The sequence below is a fragment of the Xiphophorus couchianus genome, chromosome 17 (assembly GCF_001444195.1).
Source record: "Xiphophorus couchianus chromosome 17, X_couchianus-1.0, whole genome shotgun sequence".
NCBI lineage: Eukaryota > Metazoa > Chordata > Actinopteri > Cyprinodontiformes > Poeciliidae > Xiphophorus > Xiphophorus couchianus.
The window spans coordinates 10,828,530-10,847,992 of record NC_040244.1 but is presented as its reverse complement, the minus strand read 5'-3'; the positions used below and the strand labels follow the sequence as shown (position 1 = coordinate 10,847,992).

Sequence of the window (19,463 nt, the reverse complement as noted above, 5' to 3'; positions counted from 1 at the left end):
GCTGAACCCTGTCCAACCCTGTAACACACATTTTATTGGAGGGTTTTGCAGTGGATGTTCAATCAATTTAGCATTTCGAGTTATTAACCTCCTAATTAATGAATCCTTCTGAACACGGGATCCTCTCATTGGACAGCCAGAGAACGGAGGGTGCTGCTGCAGCTGCGGTACCATGGAGACATTAAGACGTCGGCATTCACGATGACCTTGAGGACGTTCACACAGACTGGTTTTTGCTGAGATTCCTCACGGTCCACCATCGAACCTCAGTTGTGACGTTCATGTGACAGTTTTGTCCTTCTGTCTCGGCGTGTAACCATGTCTCAATTGCTGTTGACAATGTGAGCAACTTCTCTTCTCCACATCCTGGTGAACTAATTCCCAGCTCACGAGGTTTCTATACAGACTGGAAAAGTATGGGATTTGATTTCAGCTTTCCCCCAAAGTCTGGATAAGTCTGGGAACATGAGACTAAAAACATTTCCGGAGTTTACTCTCCATATCATTGTTCTAATGTGTCCTCCTTGTTCCTCCCTTGGTCCCTTCTCGCACACGTCCTACTTTGTATCCGTAGTTCATTTTGGTTTTTTTATTCCTTTCCTTCTTCGTTCCTAGAGCCATTCATCCTTCTCTTTTCTGCTTTCATTGTGTGCGTTTTTCATACACTCATCCCCTTGCGTCATGCAACTCTTCCTTCTGCTCTCCTACCCCCTCGTCTCCTTATTTTGGTCCTTTCCATCTCCTTCTTCCGTTCTCTGTGCCTTACATCCCTTCCTTGTATTATCCTACCTCGCCATCTGCACTGCAGGTTCCACATTTAAAGCTTGTCCACCGTGGAAAGATCTACGGTGCAGTGAACTCAAATAACCTTAAAATCAAAGTCACCCAGGCAAACAGCTTATAATAATTCTGCAGGGAGCTGCACATAGCTACTATGCAAGTTTATTAAAACCTTCATTTGTAAATTGTATCCCAACTCAGGTTGCAATCAAGATACAAAAAGAAACAAATTTGTAGTGACAGGAAAATATTAAAATATATCTGACCATCATTTGGCTTATATACAGATTTGGACATAATTTGGTGGATGTTTAGACCAGTTATGGGAAAATATTTCATTTTGGCAAGGTGCTGCAACGTCTGGATTATTAACCGTTGTGACGGCATCACGAGTGTCTGACGGACGCTGCAGGCAGTTTCCTGAGCATCTGACGGCATGTCATAGCGGCGCGTGAAGCGGCAAAAATCAAAAGACATCTTGGATGTTTTACAGTGAATTACCAGACTTTGACAGTCTGGCAGGGATTACAGTCTTTGCCTTGTTATGTTTTGTGTGTCTGAATGTATTTTTGTACTTGTACATTTAAAAGAAATAAAAAAAACAACACTGCAATCGGCATCCAAAGGCGTCACCAGTCCCTTCCTTGTGTGCTTCGAGCAGACACTCAGATATAGATTGTTTAGATCTACAGCTCTACAGAGAAGTAATTACAGCTTCTAATTGCATCAACTCGGAGCTCTCCTGGGAGCAAAACAGCTCCAAAACAAAGACAAGATTAATAATGAAATGATGAGACATGAACCATCAGAGGATGATGCTCTGGGAGGGGAAGCAGCAAATTTAAAGATGTGGACAAGCGAGGCCTTAATCACTTTATCTGATTGGTATTTGGAGTCATGAATCTCAATTAGCAGGCCTTTAGGATCTTTCCTTGGCAGCTACGCCGAGTCCACCTCCATGATTGGACGTTCGCCGCTCGTCAGGCGGAGTTATTGTGATGCATTAATGGATACGCTGTTAAGACAGCAGAAGACGGCAAGCGATGCGAGTGGACAAACTTTAACCGTAGATCTGTGAAAAACAAACATCCGCGTCTTCATGTTTTCGCATCGTCTCATTAGACTCAGTTCCTCTTTTTCTCAGGCTGCCGTTTTAACCTCAAAACCGACGACGTGCTTTTGTCTCCACATGCTCACCGACGTCGCCAGGTCTTTGTCTACCATAATTACTGCCGAGTAGGAGAAATTGGGCTTTTTTACCAACACCTCCTTCTCTCAGCAAACCATATCTTTCATCTTTATTCACGCAGCTTTACAAAACGGTCGCCTTCGTACCTGCTCGGGCTATTTTTAATTGCTAAGAAACCAAACGGTTATCCAGGTTATCTGTGAACAGGCAGTTTAACTCTCTCATTTAAGTTTTCTTCACGAGTTTTGTTAGAATGTGGTTTGAGCATGTATGATGAAGCAATTTCATGTCAAAAGTATTCATAGTCACTCAACATTTTTCAAAGTCATGAATAAATACAAACATAACATAACATAGTTTGCCACAAACCATGCAGGAGTTAAAATGAACTTGTGCAACAAGATGCTCTTCAGAGATTGGACCGAAGTTGAATTTTACACTACTTGCAAAAAAGTTGCAAGCAGTCATGCTGAGGGAACGCGTTTACTCAGCAGGAACACAGCAGCCGCTCAGAGTTCACAGGAAGACGGATGGAGGTAAATAGAGGGCAATACTCGAAGAAAAGCAGCTACACTCCAAAAATAAAAAAATGATGAAGGATAGCAACCATAAAGATGGAACCAGAGATGCAATGGAATAATTTAATTTCATCTGATTGAACTTTAAAAAAAAAAAAGGAAGATGTCAGTCTTTAGACACACCCCAACAGGACTGTAGTTACAAAGTATGAATCTGGAGTCTTGGCACACTTTCCAGATTTCTATTCGCAAATAAATCTTTTAACCTCATCCAGCTTAATTATCCACCCATCTGTTTTGGTCAATAGCATAAAATCCTCAGCAAAGATATTACATTTTGTGATTGTATCACGATGTCAAAATGTTCAACTGGTATGAATAACTTAGCCAGTATCTACCGTCACTAAGCAGGCAATGCAGGGAATAACAGAACTGATTTTATTATTATTTCCATTCTAGTCCCGCTTTTTTCGCTCTCTAGATGAAATAAATTGCAGGCAACTCATTGCACAGCGCCTCCCTGACATCACCTGGGGTAATTCTGAGGGAATGCTAATCTGCGATTCAGTTTGATAATATGCCTATGAAATATTCACACCTCTCTGCTTCTCTCAGCATTGATTTTAGCATCCTGTGAGCGGCTTCTTTGTGGAACGCGTGTCTGATATTGGCGGAGGCTCCGCGGAGGAGTGTGTGTGTGTAGGCGTGGGCGTGCACAGGGGTGTGTGTGTGTGTGTGTGTGTGTGACATGTGGGAATCACTTAGACGAGTATCCTACTTGACAGTTGCTCTCCACCATCCAATGCCTCTCACCTAAGGCACAGGCGCTGACATCCTTCAAAACCGGTCTGCCTGTCGTTCGCCGCTAATTGATTTGTCCTTGGATAGAGGTGTCTGCAGAACACTTTTGGGAGGATATGCTTTTTGACAAACGTGCTGCGAAAAACCATGTACTGAACAGCAACAACAACAAAAAAAACGTGGGGCGGAACCTCAACAACACGATGCTTTCGGTGCCTTGAGGTGAATTATTAGCTTTGTGATGTGTCGGATTGTTCCATCGAGCTCCTTCATAAAGCGGAATGGGAGCAACTTAATAGCGAATCTGGTTGTTATGAATCGCACACTCAATATGTTGCAGGCAATGAGTTGCCTGCAATATGTTCCTTAAATTCACGCTGATGTTCCAGTTTAGTTCAGCTTCATTTGAAATGTGCATGTCAGCTTTAGAGGGAGGATATTGCACGTCATGTAGTAAAGCTGCCAAGCAAAAACAACAAAAAGTTGACATGAGTTCTAAAAACACTGTGGTGGTGAAAGTTTGCAGCCTAATGAAATTGTAAATTAAACGAGACCAGAATACGTCTAACAAATATCTCTAACATTAAAAAAAATGAACATTTGAATTTGATGTGTTTGTTCTGAAAGGTTACCATGATGTTTGGAACTTCTTCACTTTTTTTCTTCCATCTTTCTACTTTTTGCTGTGATTGAAATTCAGTAAAAAAAACCTTTGTGGGTTTTATCTTTACTCAAAATTAGTTATGCTAAAAAAAATAATTAAGCCGCTTAATAAAACAAACTGGATGTAATTTCAGGTATGTGACCTCTGCTAAACATGTCAAGACAGACCGCACCACCATTAAAAAAATGTTAATTTTAGGAAGGTGCAAAATGGTGTAAAAAACAACCAGCAGCATGTTGTTGTTATTATTACAAATGGCCGCCATTTTAAAAAAGCATTACTAAATTCCGCCAATCATACATTTGTTTATAGAGCTACTAGCATTAGCTGATATGTGCTGGTAAGCTCTCTCGCCACTGGGTTGATTCTCTACAATAATTCAGAATATAAAAGATAACCCACTGTTTACTGTATACATTTATAGTTAAGCACAAATGCAGTGCAGATTGGCTCACTTGCGGAAAGACCAAAAAAAAAAAAAAAAAAGATTCTGCAATAGCACTTAGTTAAGCTCTGGGACTGATGTGGCGGAAATTCACGCAAGACCGGGAAAAGAAAAGGCAACCACAGGTGGAAGAGACCTCTATGACCTGTGAATACGGATTCAGAAACAGCTACTGTCCGTAGCAGCCAACAGGCCTGAAGCACCGACATGAATACATCGTCTTTTCTGAGACCGAAAGTGTCGCGTTTCTTTGGGAGCACGACCGCGGAGGATACAATGAATGCAGAAATCGGGCAATTATTCAAAAAAGACGACGCACGAAGCCTCGAGCTGAATTGTTGTAGCCTCTTGTGCTCAAGTTCACTCATCACAGGGGGATTGCTTAAGAGATTCATCTCTCACTGAATAATAACTGCATACCTTATGGACCCCACTTCCAACAAAAGAAAGAAAAAAGAACGCTTTAATATCATTCAGTTCTCTCTCGTGTTATGAAGCCCAGTCAGACGGCTCATTTAGCTTTCCGTCTTGTCGTCCGCTTTACGCCGCATGATCCGTCATCGTCAGAGCACATCTGAAAACACTTTTCTATTCAATATTTATGTGTCAGCTTTCAGCGTGAAAAAGAGGATATTTAAGGCACTAATAAAACAAAAGTTGACCTCTAAATATGAGAAGCATCTCGATACAAGAGCCATAAAAATGCAACATTCTGCTCTGCTTATTACCATGTACGGTCGCTCCCAGTGTGATATACTCTTTTCTCTCCCCCAGCTGTCTGGGGAGGCAGAGGAGGCTTCACACAGGACCAGTAATTGGTGTGGCCTCCATTCTCCGGTGTTTACGCCGAACAAGGAGGGCGGCTCATGCATCGGTGTCGGAAAAGGCCACCTACGCTGGCATTAAAATGTAATTAACGTGGAAAGAAAAAATGAAAACGTATCGCATCTCGAGCTAAGATATATATATATTTTTAATATTCCACTACTCCGATAACGACAGAGATCATTACAAGACACACTCTCTGACACTGGGTTCCGTTTCAAATAATGCTTTCTGCACAAAATCACTGCATCCCGGAGCGTGGGTCTACGTGGAAACGAAGCAAACATTACTCTCGGGCACATGCCCGATAAAAGATGCAAGTTTAATTATTTGATTGTAGTTAAGCTGAGTTTCTTGCACACCTGATAACAGAATGAATGTCTGTTGTTGAATGTCTGATTCCTGTGAAGCTTTGGGCTAGAGGGGCTGATTAGCCATTTGCATTTAAATTATGTGTCGACACATGATGCCGACACATGGCTCAGGTGATTCTGAGGTAAAGGGGGAAGCCAAGATGGAAGGAGAGACCAGTAAATATAGACGGTACAGCTTTAAAAAGCAAAAAAAATGTTAATCCCCCACCTCTTCTTACCATGGGGACTCCTCTCCCCCCTCCATCACCAATGAAGGATCGAAAGATTAAAGGTCTTAGCTCAACTGTACTTTATTGGCTTGTTAACAGGGAATCAGCACCCTGAGGAAAATTCTGAGGTTATTGTAAAGGAGATTTATGAAGGTGAATGAGTGGATTACCTCATAATGGAGGACCCAACAGGGCAGGAATGTGTTACCAGACAACAAATAAGGAATAACTTCAAATAAGTGGAGTTATTTTATTATTTTATAATGTATTGTTTTAAGCTGCATCAACTTGTATTGATTTTTTTTTTTCTTCACAAGACTTTACAATTTCATAATTCATTTGTAACTTTGCTCAGAGTCAACTCTTTGCTTAACTCTGATTAATTATCAGAGTTAAAAAATATGCCAACTAAAAAAAAGAAGCATTAAAAATAAAAAAATAAAAAATCACATCAGGCCATTAAAATCAAAGAACAACTTGTGACTCAACAAAATGCTTTTGAATCTCTCTCAGTTTATGTTGTGTCAAAGCAGTTGATAAGAAATTGCGCAGATATTTTGTACTGTGGTTCATCCGTGTTGTTTTTAAAAGCACAACAGTTTGTTAAAAAGAAGCAGGTAGATGACGGGAAACCCAGGATGCAGGCTGGGAAGGTTTGAGCTGCCTTTGGAGACTTTAGGATGATTTAAGCCAATAATGTTGCAACATTTTCTGTCATAATGATTGTTATGAAGGGCCCCAATTCAGGAAAAGAGGAGCTTGGAATGTGAAAACTCCTCTATGGGAAGAGGCAAAGCAAACAAACAAACAAAAAATAAAACAAAGAGAGAAACTCAAAAGGCACTAATGGCAACATGAAGAGCTAAGAAGAAGCAAAGGAAGCTGGAACCTCAGGACATATTAAACAAAATCAGGACATTTAGAAGCCGAGTTACTTAGAGCATAAGGGCCTTTGACGTGTCAGGAAAACAGGCTGCGATAGACAGCCAATCAGATTTCTCATTGCCTTGATAAACCTTTAAGTGCAGATAAGTCATTTTAAAATACACATCCTTTTAACACAAAAAGAAGTTTCTGCATCATGTCTCCTAAAACCGGAGGAAACATCATGATGATGATGATGATGATGTTACATCATCAGGATGATGATGTAAACATTTAGTGTGTAAACTAAATGTTGTCCTTGGAATGATGTCTAAGACCGCTACACAACACAAACGTATAACAAAGGTAAAAGTACATGATCACTATATTGCTGGCTAGTCATTCTAAAACTATTCTGGTGTTGCAGTTTGTGGGAGCAGAGATTGTTCAAAAGGTAAAGTTCACTCAACTTTACTTTTCCCAACTGACAGCAACTTTTAAGACGACTCCCACTGCGAATTATACTGCTTGTTCCAGCAATAAGCAAAATGTGAGTGTTACAGCAAATCACAACTGTTTTATTGATTAGTGGCACGATGAGAGCCCAAAGCAAAACATAAGAGTGCACAGATTTGGTCTGTATTGACTGTATTCAGAAAGCTCGGCTGTCTGATGTAGTTAATTAGCCGAATCATTTCCAAAGCACACAGTTCTCTGTCATGTTGTCAAACAGCCTACTACGGCTTTCTGTGGTTTCCACAAGCATATTTTATTGATTATTTTCCTCTTGCTCTTCAATATATCGTATCTTCCTCTCTGCCAAGTTCGACTGTTGTCTTGAACTGTGCACTCTGCTGGCTAATCAGACGGAGGGGCGGTGAAACCAAACCGATTCGCGCCACTGAGAAAAAGTGATCAGTCTTCGCTCAGAGTGACCCGTTTGCAAAAGCGTTTTCTTGCTTTCCTTTCAGAGAGCGCAGACGCTTCAGCTGCCGTGTCTCCGGCCGACAGACGTACTCCGAGAAGACTTTTCCCGATTTGTGTCCCTCTTCCCCAGTGGTAGATGCTTTCTGCGCCCAGCCCGGCTCTGTTGGCCATCATTATTTCTGCTTTCTGTTGCTAACCTGTCCCTTTCTGCAGCTCTGGGATCATTACGAGCCTGCTCCTTCACTTGTCAGACTGCCAAAAAGAAAAAAACAAAAAACCCCGTCTTGGACGTTTTGAGCTACTGCAGCCTGCCAGGCTCAATGGCTTTGAAGTATAAAGGCCCATCATTAGCGAACACCTTCCCTGTCCTGAGTTTGGACCTAACCTTTTATCTGCAACACAGAGCTCAAGGGTTCCCTACCTATAGACTAGATGTATTTCAGAACATTTGGCTTTCATCTCTTTCTGCAGACCTACAGACCCTGACAAAGATCCATGTGTGAAAAGATACAGAACTATGCAAGGTACCAAATTTAACTGGTTGGAAAACCGAGTTTTATTTATAAGTAATGCATAAAGTATCTGTTTCCCCAGTGTCAACAACTGAATGTATATTATTGGTAAATAACTCTTAGTTCACATAACTATAGCGGATCCAATTCCACAAAAAAACAAAGGACTTAAACCAGCTATTGTAATGAGATTTACAAACAGGAAACACAAAAATGAACTCTTAAAACAAGGAAGGAAATTAAAGGGAACCAATGTTTATATAAATGAGCATCTAACCAAACTAAACGCAGATATAGCAAGACAAGCACGTTTTCTCAGGAAACAAAAGAAAATACAATCAACATGGACCTCAAACTGCAGAGTCTATATCAAATTGAACGGTTCACCGGAAGAAGCTAAGATACTGTTCATCAGAAAAATTGAAGAGTTGGACAAATATCAGTGAAACATGATAACCGGGTAACCATGATCAACTTTCTGAAAACCAGTGATGATAAGAAAATATATATATGAACATAGACACAGATATTGACCCCGACAACAATTTTCTTGATTATTTGAATGACAACTGCCATTACTATACTGATGAGAACTATAGCCAATGCTATAATTCGGATCAAGAAATGTCAATTATTCACTTCAATAGCCGTAGCCTTTATGCAAATTATGACAAAATAAAAGAATATTTACATCAACTAAAAAGGTCATTTAGCGTTATAGCAATAACAGAAACCTGGCTCACCTCTGAGAAGGGAGTAGATTTCCCACTGGAGGGGTATGAGTTCAATTACGTTAACAGAAAGAATAAAAAAGGTGGAGGTGTTGCTTTGTACATTAAGAATGATCTAAAATATAAGATGCTAGAAAAAATGTCAATGCCAATTGATGAAGTTATGGAATGTATTACTATTGAAATCCAATTTGAAAAGCAGAAAAATATAATGGTCAGCTGTGTGTACAGAGCACCGGCATCTGATACTGACATCTTTACAAATTACATGGAAACATTGTTTGCTAAGATGCATCAAAAGGTAATTTTCATCTGTGGAGACTTTAATATTGATATGCTGAATCCACATATGGTTAAAAGTACATCTAACTTTATTGATTCTATACATAGTTTAGGTTTATATCCACTAATTACTAAACCAAGCAGAATAACAACACAGAGTTCAACCCTGATTGACAATATATTTACTAATTATATGGAAAGTGAATTGAGAAGTGGACTTCTTATAAATGATATCAGTGACCATCTACCAGTGTTTGTTATACTTGAAGATGTTTGCAGAAAAATAAACAAGGTCACAAACATCACTTACAAAAGAATAATATCAGAGGACTCAATAAGAGCATTAAGAAAAGATCTTCAATCACAGAACTGGAAAGTGTTGTATGAAGAAAGAAATATTGATAAGGCTTTTGACATATTCACCGAAATATTTAAAGCATTTTATGATAAAAACTGTCCAATCGTAACTTGTAATTACAGGCAAAAAAACAAACATAAGCCTTGGATTACAAAAGGCATACATAAGGCATGTAAGAAAAAGAATAATCTATATAAACAATTTATAAAATATAAAACGGTTGAAGCAGAACAAAAATATAAATCTTATAAAAATAAATTAACTATTATTATGAGAAAATGCAAAACAGATTATTATTCTAAAATATTAGAAAATAATAAACTAAACATTAAAGGAATTTGGAAAACTTTACATAGCTTGATAAGAAAAAATTCTTCTAATACTACTCACCCTAAATATATTATTTATAATGATAAAACCCTGAATGAAAAAGTTGGGATAGTAAATGGATTTAATGAATATTTTGTAAATGTAGGGTCTACGTTAGCAGAACAAATAAATAAATCAAACCCACTGGATGGGGATTCATCGGAAATATGTATTAAGCAAAATACATCAGCTATGTACCTGAAACCAGTAGACAAAATTGAAATTAAGGAAATAGTTAATCAATGTAACAATAAAAAATCAATGGACTGGAAGGACATTAACATGTCACTTATAAAACAGATAATTGATGATGTGGCAGATCCTCTAACTTACATCTGCAACCTGTCATTCATTTCTGGAACATTTCCAAATGCAATGAAAATAGCGAAGGTTATTCCTCTATTTAAATCTGGAGATAAGAATATAATTAGCAACTATAGACCAGTGTCACTTCTCTGTCAATTTTCAAAAATACTAGAAAAAGTTTTTAGTAAAAGGTTGGATAATTTCATTGAAAAGCAAAACATTCTGACTGATTGTCAGTATGGTTTTAGAGAAAAAAGATCAACTTCGATGGCACTGATGGCATTAACAGAAGAAATTATAGACAATATGGATAAAAAGAAATGTGCAATTGGTGTATTTCTGGATCTCAAAAAAGCTTTTGATACCATTAATCATGACATGTTATTAAAAAAACTGGAAAGGTATGGCATTAGAGGGGTGCCATTAAACTGGATTAGGAGCTACATTGGAGATAGGAAACAATTTGTAGAATTAGATGGTCAGAAATCAGATGTACTCAACATAACCTGTGGAGTTCCGCAGGGATCAGTTTTGGGACCCAAATTGTTCATTTTGTATATAAATGACATAGTTAAAATATCAAATCTTATAAAATATATTATATTTGCAGATGATACAAGTATCTTCTGTACCGGAGAAAACATTCAACAACTCTCTAAAGTGATCAACACAGAAATAGAAAAATTACAGCATTGGCTCAAAAACAATAAATTATTTGTAAATTTAGATAAAACCAAATTTATGATATTCGGAAACAATAAAAAACAGGAAAATAATCCAATTAAGATATCAATTGACAGTGTTAATTTAGAAGAAGTACATGAAATAAAATTCTTGGGTGTCACATTAGATAATAAATTCAGCTGGAAACCACACATCGGACAAGTAAAATCTAAAATAGCCAAGAGTGTTGCTGTTATAAGAAGAATTAACTTCGTACTAGACTATAAATCTTTGTTTATTCTATATAATACACTCATTGCACCACACCTGACATATTGTGTGGAAGTCTGGGGGATTACATACAAAACAAATTTACAGCAATTATACCTCTTACAAAAACAATCCATCCGAATATTACATAAAGTGGGATACTGGGAACACACAAACCAGTTATTTATTAAATCAAATATACTGAAATTCTGGGACCTGGTAACATTTAAAACGACACAATTCATGTTTAAGGTCAGACATCAAAAACTTCCACACAGTATACAGGAAATGTTTGCTGACAGAGAGGGTGGGTATTATCTAAGAGGTGAAGGATATTTTAAAAAACAACATATTAGAACAACAAGGAAGAGTTTTTGTTTATCTGTGTGTGGAGTAAATGTCTGGAATGGATTGAATGATGAGTTAAAACAAATTACAAATGTAAACCAATTTAAAAAGCTGATTAAAGCAGAGCTCATTTCAAAATATGCTGTATAAGATGTTTAATATCCAATAGGCTATAATGTAATTGATGATATAAATAGTACTTAAAATAATTTTGTATAGTTATACATGATGGAAAAATGGAAAAAATTTTCTTTTTGATGTTATGACAGTTCATTGTAAATACATTGACAAGTAGGAAAGGGGCAGGACATTATAAGATGTATCTTCTACCTGCTCCTTTTCGAACAGAAAAATTTTGCATGTCACATGGGCATAATAATTTGTTTCATATTTTATTTCTTAAGTTGTTTCATTCCATTTTATTTTATTTTCTTTTTGATTGTTTTAAAGTCTGTTCGAAATAAATAAATAAATAAATAAAGTATCTGTTTCCCCAGTGTCAACAACTGAATGTATATTATTGGTAAATAACTCTTAGTTCACATAACTATAGCGGATGAGGCTGATGGAACAATAATTATTTGACTGGCAACAAACCAATCGCATCTCGACTTGTTCAGAAGCACTTTATGTCATTTATAGTTCTTGAAAAGTCAAATTGAGCTTTTCAAAAACAAACATCGCGCCCAATGTCCAGCACAGTGGATAATCTGTGGTGCTGTGGGCCCGTTTCTCTTCCAAGCATCCTGCAAAAAGTTGTCTGCGGACACGACATAATCAGGGCTTTAAAATAAATTGACATCCGAGGTAAGTTATGGGAACGTCCGGCAGAAAATAGGTTGATAAACGTCTAGGAGACACGGTCAAAGCAACGCAGTATGAAACGAGACTCCATTTTTAGGAATTCAAAAAGTGGCGGCAGATATAACTTTAATGAAAACGGTGAGCCAAATCAGGAGAATCAAAACACTTGTTTTTCTGTGGACACATTATCTTTAAAATTGATTGTTTATGTATCTGGAACCACAAAGAACACAAATAACTGCACTGAAACCACTTTATTTTTTTCTTCTCAGTTCTTCAATCCATGAATCTAAGTGGCTTATATGAATAATACAAGATCCTGTTAGAAAAATGGGGCTCCTGTATGAAAGCGTTACAAATTGGGCCGCGAAAAAATGCTTCATCTGTGTGTGTTTTTATATAGTTGCTTTTTAACATGGAACTGTTTTCCTTTTCCCCCCCCCTCAATGAATAGATCTACTTCAATTAGACGCTGAATTTTCTCAATTTTTCTAAACAAGCCTGTTTCCTCATCTCTACTAGCTGGAGCCGATAACGGTGGAGAATAACCAGAGATAAGCTTCTCTGGGCGGATCTTGAGCTCTATTAGGACCATCAGGAAATCTACAAGATAAGCTTCTCATTATGCAGACAGCAGCAGATCAGATCTCAGTGCTTTAATTGTGTAATAGGACTGGAGTTGCAAAGGAGAAATTTCTGGAAGCTTAGATGAACCCTTATTCTTTTATAAGGTCTCGACCTTTTGGAGTTGCAAGATTTCAGGACTTCCACACCTAAATATTGTTTTCCGACGGATTTCTGTTCTGTTTTCTACCTGCCCCTTACAATCGCGTATACACACACACACACACACACATATGTCCAACAGATATTGCCAAAATCACTATAATTAGTTCAATCATGCTAACAAAACAAGTTTTCATCTCAGTCACATCATTTTGATTTTCAACAGCAGAGTAAGATTGAATGTGGTCAATCCAACTTCTACAGTTTTTTTTTTATTTTTATCTAAGTCCAAACTCAGCACTAGCACTGAAGTTATATAAATTCACAATATTGACGGAATGACTTGAACAAAGCTACTTTTAACTAAATCTTTCCCCAGACATAAACCGACTCTCTTTCACTCCCGGTGTGATTTAACCACTTGGGTCTGCAGCTTCTTGTAAATCTGTAGCAACTGTTTCCAGTTTCTGGACTGATTGGTTTTAATTTACCGAGTTCTTCCTTCTTCACTGCTTCAAAGGGGCTGTGAAAGACGGAAGCACCATCTGCGCCCTGTTGTCCAGTCATACAAAATGTATTAACAAAAATAATATAAACATGTCTTCTCAACGGCTAAGGTAATCTCATGGAGACACTTCTCATTCTGAAAATCAATTTGCTTTCACCAAGTCTAATGGCTCTTGGTTAAGGGGATCCACTTGGAGGGAGCCAGCCGTTATTTTTGTAGCAATAAACTTTTCAAAAACACCTCAGCGTCTAGGGAAACGTGCTGAAATAATCAAAAGAGCTCTTTCTAAATGCCAGCGCTTTTACTTGGGCGCCATGTTTATTTACTTCGACTCGCACCTTTTTGGATTTACGGCTGTGTCGTCTTGTAATTTCGCCAAGAAGTTGCACCTCGCCGCAACATTTTCGGAGCTTTCCTGCCTTTCAGTGCATCACAATTGGATTCCTGCAAGTGTAACTCTACATAAATACGACGTTGCATCGGCTAATTAGAGTCAGGTACAAGTCAGCAGGGTGAATCGTGGCACTCGGTCCTCGCAGACTTCGAGGAGGACTGCTGTGGATCCAGTGCTGTAGTGGCACAACTTTGCGCAAGCTTTCAGAATGTTCCTCTCAACATGCAAAGTTACTGGACTTAATTATCCCGTAAATGACATCGTGACAGGCCTAAAACACAATGCAAGGGATTGGAAAGCATTACCTGTCATTACATCACAATTTCTTCCCTGAGCTGAACATTGATTTTTTTTTCTTCTTTTTTTCTTGCATCTCCTTCCTCAAAACCTCAGCAGTCAGTCGCTGGTGGAGCTGAACACCAGTTCATACTTCAGTTTAAAACAAAAACTATTGATTAATAAAGCTACGTTGATAAAGTTTATTGGTCTCAAGAAAAAAAAAAAAAATCGATATTAAAGCTGGATTATCTTTACCGGGGAGCTGGATTACACAATTAAACAACGTGAGAAATCTGTTTCTGAAGAAATATCTATTTTAAATATACCAGTGTTGATACTTTCTGTTCAAATTGAATCCTTTCTTGGAGTTACTGTAGATCCCAATACAAATGAGAATTACTAACATCTGTTTTTTTTTTTATGACTAAGGAAAGATTTAAAGTAAAAAGGAGGGAGACCGCTAATATCCAAAGATTACAAGCAGCCTGACATAAATTGAGTCATGTGCTATTTCTTATCCTCAAGTGTCACAGCTGTAATAGATGCAATAGGAATGAAAGAGGTAGAAAAATATAATAAAAAGGACATGAGAAAACTAACCTGCTTTCTGGAAAACGTTCTTAAAGTTGAAACAGAGCCTCAGCTTCCTCCTGCTAGAAAGGAGTTGAGCGACTGCCACTGTTGTTGTCGTCGTTCTTCTTATTTCTCTCAGTCCTGTAATAACAACAACATGTTGCTTCAAGAGTTTCAAACTTAACCAACCTGGTTACCGTCTTTGTGCAACAAAAGGCAATTCGAAGACGTGTTTTGCTTATGTGCTTCAAAATAAGCAATTATTTGGTAAGACTTTCATTTTGGTCGTTACATTTATATTTTAACGGGATTGTTAGACGACCAAACCCAAAGCTGTGCTTTCAGAGTAGCATCTCCTAATGGCACTTTACAGTTGGGCTTCTATTCTTTTCTTTGCCTATTTTTTGTTTATATAACTTTATTGGGCTTTTTCCTTTTTCTAAAATAAAAAGGGTTTTCTGATGTTTGCTGCCAAAAGAGCAACAGAGAAAAGCGAATGGAGAAAAAAAACAAAACACAAAAAAACCCCCAGCTTTCTTAACGTCTCCGCTCAGAGTGCACCGAACTCTCCAAGCGGAGCAGAGCCGGTATTCTCAGCAAAGCACTCTAAACCGGCGAGCCCGTAATGATGCTTTCAGTGAACCAGTGAGATCAGACGCAGTCAGCTGGATCAATAGTTGAGCACATCACTGTTCAATCAAAACCTTCGCCCCACAGGATAAACCAGGCCTCAGATCCCCTGGGTAACGAAAGCACGTGGACGCTCTATTGTCACTACCCTGAGACAAAAAAAACAAAAAAAAAGAGTCGTCTTTAAACAAACACTTAACAGAGTGTTTTAGATTTGCTTCTTATACTGCATTGTAGTGCGAACGGGTAAAAGGGAAGCAGGATGTTGCACAGGAAAACCCCCCAACATCTCTCTCCACCATCCCATGAAAGGATAGTTGGTCTTTTTTTTTGCCTCCTGCTCTTTCTCTGTATTCTGTCCCAATTATCTCAAGTGTTAAATCTGCAGTGTTGCTGGGCCTCTGAATATTTTATAAGTCTCGTTAGGCAGAGGTTGAGCCACATTTATTGAGAAGCTTACAACTCTGCATGACTTTGCGCTTGGAAAGAAGAAGAAGAAGAAAAAACAGCTATCAGTGCTTCCTGGTATGTCTCAATCGGTGGCTGATCGGGTTAACTCTTTAAAGTTTGTCACAAGGAATGATAGACAAGTCCAACTGTTTAACAGTCATTACTCCTGTGTCATCATAAATACATTATTGTAAGACAAATACATTTGTTTGTTGCATATTCCCAACAAAAGGGCAGATTTGCCACCGTTTGCGCCAACAGATTTTATGCTACCCTTTTATCGCATCCACTCTTTGTGGCAGTTCTCAATGTGCGATACAAGTAGTAACCCTGGGAAGCATTAGAAAAGGGGATTGTACAAGTACAAAATAAAAGACGGCTTCCACCACTGGAACCAATTAAGAAAAAAACACTTCTACTTTGAAACTCAAAAGAAAGGTTAGAAATGTTGAAAAGCTTAAACTTAACTTTGTTTGGGAGGCAGAGCTCTACAAAAAAAAAATGTGTTTCCAAAATCATACAGAGCTTCACTTTTTACATATTTTCTTATATCACACTCTTATCCTAAATTGTATTAATCTCACCAAAATACTACAAATCAGGGCAAACAGTCTGTTACCTGAGGAGAGTCCTGTTTGTCTTACCAAGCTGTGATTCGATGAGCTGATGAGAAACTGGTGAGCTTGCAGGTTAAGCCCGTTAGTAGGCGGAGTCAGCTGGTGCAAGTGCAACGTTCAAAGACGCACTTCTGATGCTCTGCAAATAAACATGTTTTATTGTTGCTAAATGAATTTAGGTCGTTGGTGGGGTTTTTTTTTTTAAGTCGCTCATCACTATGAAGAACTACACCAGGAGTTAGCGTTCAGTGAAACATTTCGTCAACCAAAACAAACATTTAAAGCATTTAATAAGACTGAGCAACAGAGATACATATAAATAGCGACTTCATGACAACGAGACAGCTAAGAAAATCTGCCCGCTGTTAATTAGAACTCTGAATCAGTCATTAGTGTGTAATTGGGGCCATGAATAGAAGTTTAATGAATGGAAAATTAACTGTCATTAACAAGCTCTAATCAGTCGTTTATTCTAGACGGAGGCACAAATCCTGATTGTGTTGCACAGAGAACAATGCGCAATGGACGTCGTCGTCGCTGCGCTGTCAAAACAGTAACAGACAGTATTTAAATGCGCATGTCTTTCCAAATCTCATACAGCCTATTTTGTAAACAGGAGACATCTTTTTTTCTTCCACCTTAACGGGTTGTAATGAAGTCCATCGCCTGGCCACAGCGCATTTAAAGTACAAGTCAGTTTACCTGTAACAGCAGCCACGCAACGTTGACCATAATGCTAATTCAAATCATTTGCATTTGTTTAAATTAATAGTAGCATTATGCATTTACCTGTTTTTGACCAGTCATGACTGCTGTCAAACCAGTTTTACATGTTTGATGACATTTGACGTGATTTCTGGCGTTATTATTTCTTCTTTTTCTTGTCTGACAATGTTTGTTATTTCTTCTCACTCTGTTTTTTTTTTTTTCAGGATTTAGTGGAACTACAGGGTAGAAATCTGCATAACTTTTCACTTTTACAAAACTAGAATAAAAGTAAAATACACATTGGTTTACTTTGTGGACAGATAACAAAAGCTAAGCAAATTAGAACTTAGCATATCTATTTTGTCAGACATGCCTTTGTACTTAATATTATGGAAGTTTCTTTACTGTTGTATGACTGATTTAAAGAAGACAGTTTGTGTTTGAAGGTATATTTCTCGTTCCTTTAAAAAACTATTTAATATTTTAACAAGATAAAGAAGGAAAACATAAAAGTAAAAAAACATTTTGTCGTGGTGTGTAGTGGCTGAGTTGGACCCGAATGCGTAAAAGCAGATGCAGCAAGGAGATGAAGAATGTTTCGTAAACAATGGTGAAGAAAACTTACAAAAATCACCAGGAGCCAGAGCAAAAACAAAAACAGGAATTCAGAGAAAAGTGATAGTAGGGAAATAACAGGATACAACAAAAGGAACCAGCAAGGAGTGACTGAGAATGAGTGGTACATTTAGTGGGGAACCAGACAGAAGGAACCCAACACAACCAAAGTAACCAAAGGACTGAACCAAGGCAAAACAGAGACAAAGCAGATCTAATCAAAGAATAGACACCAAAATAAAATAAAACTAAAATCAATAAAAACAGAACCCCGAAACAACCCAGGGCCTGACACATTTATCTCTGTCCCCGTTTTCTGTCCTGTTTTAATCGTCTTTGGTCTTTGATTTCGCTGCGTTGAACAATCAAATAGATATGGCACATTTTGATAATGTCCTTTTTTCATTATACTGCGGCTTCAGTCCACTACCTCCACATTTAAACACCATATGATCACCTTCAGGGACCCGCAGTCTTACACAAAGCGTCACCTGGTTCTCATCACAACGTCTAAGCTTTCGTCTCAACAGAACGCCCGACTTTGTTCTGGTTCCCCTGCTAAACTTCAAAGCCATCGTTAGATTAAAGACGGTGGGCTTGTTTTCTCTATCTCTGCTGCCTTCACTGCTCCACTTTTAACTACTGGGATCTGAATTAGGCGGATTCAGATGAGGAGAAACGATTCACAAATCTCGGCAACAAACGTTTTATTCAGTTAATTCGACCGATGTGCAGAAGGTGAGGTGAATGCGTCTTTTTTTTTTTTTGTTTTGTTATAAATTAAATCAACATTTAAAAGCCACATTTTTGGTTTCACCCTGGTTGTCTTTGCTCATCTGAAACGTTTAAGAGGGACAAAAACACAAACAGATTAAATCTGCAAGGTGGTAAATCCTCTTTCACATCATCTCTGTACTTCGTTGGGTCTTAATAAAGAATCGAGAATATAATTGAACTGAGGCCATCTCATCATTTTCTTAAACCCTCTTATAATTCTGACTTCATTTTCGTATTCATCATGATTTCATAATCAAAACTGCGCAATGCCTTTTTCATGATTAAGCTTATCTGACAATTATACACCTGCAAATTGTAACTAAACAGTGTAAAAGCATAGTAAAAAAAAAACAAAAAAAAAAGCCAAAATCTCTGTACTCAGGAATGAGAGGCTGTATCTCTTATAGATTCTGACCAATCTTTATTTTTGTTTTTATACTTTATTTATCAATTTTCACAGCATATTCATTACAGCATTCAGGTTTTATACAACGCTGTCCTTCTTAACATACATAACCCTTACACAAAACTTTGTAGATCTAGCAGCATGGTATAGATCTTTTTAATCGCCCCCCTTTGATGGATGTTTATACCTACGATTTTATCCAGAGCTGTTTCTTCAGGCAGTTCAGGAAATGTGGGATATCCATTTTTCACAAAATGCCGCAGTTGTAAACAGCGGGAAAAGTGTGTATGTGGAATATTAAACTGTTCCATGAGTTGTGTAAACGAAGAAAAAATCCCATCAATGAAAAGGTGTTTAACTTTACTTGGTCCATTTCTTTCCCAAATTTTAAAGGCAGAATCAGACATAGAAGGTGGGAACATATGATTTGAACAGATAGGAGTTTTAATCGACATAAAATGTTGTCCCAATTTTTTCCTACACTGCACCCAGATTCTCAGGGAATTATAGAGCAGAGGGTTGCATTTATATGTACATATCT

General features: G+C 37.9%; 1 protein-coding gene across 1 annotated transcript in view; it reads right to left on the bottom strand.

Moving 5' to 3' along the window:
• pphln1 (periphilin 1) overlaps positions 1–14,840 on the bottom strand; it is a 73,939-nt gene extending 59,099 nt beyond the window's left edge. Inside the window, exon 1 of the mRNA XM_028043962.1 lies at positions 14,747–14,840. The gene's annotated coding sequence lies outside the window, so the exon portion shown is untranslated. The remainder of the gene's footprint in view (positions 1–14,746) is intronic.
• Between the last annotated feature and the right edge of the window lie 4,623 nt (positions 14,841–19,463).